This window comes from Manihot esculenta, chromosome 11, assembly GCF_001659605.2.
Source record: "Manihot esculenta cultivar AM560-2 chromosome 11, M.esculenta_v8, whole genome shotgun sequence".
NCBI lineage: Eukaryota > Viridiplantae > Streptophyta > Magnoliopsida > Malpighiales > Euphorbiaceae > Manihot > Manihot esculenta.
The window spans coordinates 14,582,014-14,585,445 of record NC_035171.2 but is presented as its reverse complement, the minus strand read 5'-3'; positions in this window follow the sequence as shown (position 1 = coordinate 14,585,445).

The window sequence follows — 3,432 nt, the reverse complement described above, 5'->3', positions numbered from 1 at the left end:
ATTTGGTTTTATATCTTCGGACAAGAATGGGTACTTGAAAATCATCAATGGTTTGATCTTTGATTTGGTATTCTATCATTAATATCCATGGTATGTGAAAGTAATGGCTGTAGATCAACCATTTTGGGGAGCAATTGATAGTATCTGGTAATTTGGTTTTTTCAAAAAATTGGATTTGGGCTGTCTGGACTTGGTCTGGAATAATATCAGTATGGATGCCAAATTTTTTCCACCATTGGTGAAACCAATATGGAATTGGATATTCAAAATTGTCAGCAATATAAAAGAAAAATGAAATAGACATATGGTCATTTTGCTTTAGGAATGTTCGTTCCCAAGCAACTTGATAATCATAATAATTGTATTTTGCATTTTGTCCATTTGTCAAAATAAATTCTTTTGTCTGGTGGGGCTCTTGTCCCCACTCTGCCAGAGTCCAAACCTTCAAGAGGCGGACTTTACAGTATCTGATTTTGTTTGGGTATTGGGGATCATAATTGTTTTGAATGAGGATGGAATTTGTTTGGATAAGAATGGCCTCATAATATGTTTGAGATTTGTTAAAATTGTCTGGTATATAAAAATGTGTCTTGGGAAAAATGGAATCACAAATTTGGTAGGCATTAAGATTTGGGTTTTGGGCCCAATATTCGGGTTCTATTGTAATAACATGGTCTTCAATAGCCTTGTATTTATAGTCTGCTGAGATAAGTTCTTGTGAAATTGTTGGGCTTTGGCTAGAATATGGAGTATTTGTCACAATTTGCTTAAAAGTAGAGGGTGTAATGGGCCTGATTGAGCCCATAGGATTTTGTAATGGACTATATCTATTTAGTGAAGTAAAATTTGGAGAAAGGTTTGGTCTTGGCGATCTTGGTCTAGGATAGCTTGGTTGGGTTATTAATGCACTAGAAATTGGAGACAATGGTCTATTTATAATGCTAGTACTACTAGTATACAATGGTCTTTGTTGAGTGGATGGTCTAGAAGTAATTAGTTTTGCATTTGTCAAATTTGTCTTAATAATATTGGTCTGAGATCTCAGGGAGATCTTTTTAGTTTCTTTCCCTTTGTCGGTCATTTTCCTTGTAAAAATTCCCTGGTTAAGAAATCAGCAATGGAATTATCAGTACCTTTAATATGAATAATATCAAAATCAAATATAGATAAAAATGCTTGCCATCTGGCAAAAATATGTTTTGCTGCTAAATTTTTTACATTTTTTGTTAATACATCTTTTGCAGCTTTGCAATCAACACGAATGGTAAATTTTTGGTTTAAAAGATCACTTTGGAATTTGGTTACACATAGAACAATGGCTAAAATTTCCTTTTTTATAGTAGAGTATTTTTCCTGAGTCGAATTCCAAACTCCTGAATAGTATCTTATAATATAGTCTTTATTATTAATGTTTTGTTTTAATATTCCACCATAACCTTGATCAGAAGCATCTGTTTCTACAATTTTTGGTATTTTTGGATTACAGATATTTAAACAAGGTAAAGTTTTTACATGCTTTTTTATTTCTTGTATTATTTTAGTATGTTCTTCTGTCCATGGTTTAGGATTCTTTTTTAATCTATTATATAGCGGTTTACATAATATTCTTAAATTTGGTAAAAATTCAGCAATGTAATTTAAGGAACCTAAAAATCTTTGTAATTGATTTTTATCTTTAATTTCATCTGGGAATTTGTCAGCAAACTCTATACTTCTCTGGATTGGTACTATGGTATTTTGATATATTTCATGACCTAGAAATCTAATTTTTGTTTGAAATAATTTCATTTTTGGTTTTGACAACACTAAACCATTTCTTTTTACAGCTTTGTAAAAACTATTTAAATGTTTCATGTGCTGATCTATATTTTGGCTAAAGATTAAAACATCATCAATGTATGTAATAATGAAATCATATGGATTAAATATATCATTCATTATTTTTTGAAATTCACTTGGTGCATTCTTAAGCCCAAAAGGCATTATATTCCATTCATGTTGTCCAAATGGAACTGTGAAAGCAGTTTTATATTTATCTTGTTCAGCTATTTGAATTTGCCAAAAACCGGATTTCATATCAAACTTTGAAAATATTTGTGCTTTATATAATCTATTTAATAAGTCTTGTTTATTTGGTATAGGGTATCTAATCCATTGTAAGGCTTTATTTAAAGGTTTATAATTTATAACTAGTCTTGGTGCTCCTCTTTCAATTTCTGCATTTTTTATTACATAAAAAGCGGCACAAGACCATGGTGATTTACTAGGTCTAATTAATTTTTTGTCTAATAAATCTTGTATTTCCTTTTTACAATAATCTAACATTTCTTGATTCATTTGGATTGGTCTAGCTTTTGTAGGAATGTTTTGTTCATTAAAATCTGGTTCATATGGTAAGGTGACAATATGTTGTTTCCTATTCCAAAAAGCAGTTGGTAATTCTGATCATAAATCTTTTTCAAATTGTTCTTGAATTTCTTTAATTTGTTGTTTAATCATTGGTTTTTCTAATTGTTCTTCTATTTTCACAGAATGTAAATCTTCTTTTAAAAATTTAATTTGATTCTCTATGTTATTTATTTTACTTATATTTTCTTGTTGAAATAAATTTACATCATGGTAAGTGATGGGTGATATAAATTTGAAAATAATTTCTTGTCCTAATACATTAGTTTCTAAGCCTAATTGTGTTACCTTTAAAGGGTATAACATTTGTAAAAAATGATTTCCTAAAATGACTTGTGTATTAAAGTTTTTTATTAGCATGAAACTTGTTTTAAAACAAACTCCATTATTACAAATATGTGCACTTGGTATCTTATAATCTATTTTTACCTTAGTTGAATTTGCTGCTGACAAGGTCTGTCTAGTTTTATGGAAGTATTTACTGGGTATAATTCCTTGATCTATACAATTCATGTCTGCTCCTGAGTCTATCATAGCGATGGTTTCAAGTTTAAAATCTTTTATTGTTAATGTAATTTTTACATACCATTTTTGAAATTTTATTCTTGTAATATCATTAAATTTTAATTCTTTGTCACTTTCATTTTCTGAAATAATTTCTTCATATTCTACAATTTTTTCTTTATTTTTTAGATTTTGGTTTTGTTCTAACTGATCACATCTATATTTGAGTTGTCTAACTTCTAATTTTAACTGTCTTATTTCTGATTGTAAATCCATAGAGGAAATTGTTGTTACTGGTTGGCAAGTGACGCATAACCGCCATTCTGCGTTGATACCCGCTGTCATTATAGAATCACACGTATGAATGTATTATGCCATTTTTCATTATCAGACGATCATTTCATTCGGAATGCGGACACAATTATAATATATTAATATATTATTATAATATATTTTATTAAATTATAATAATTAATTGTATATGTCTAATCACAATATAAAATTAATTTTATAGTGCTGAAA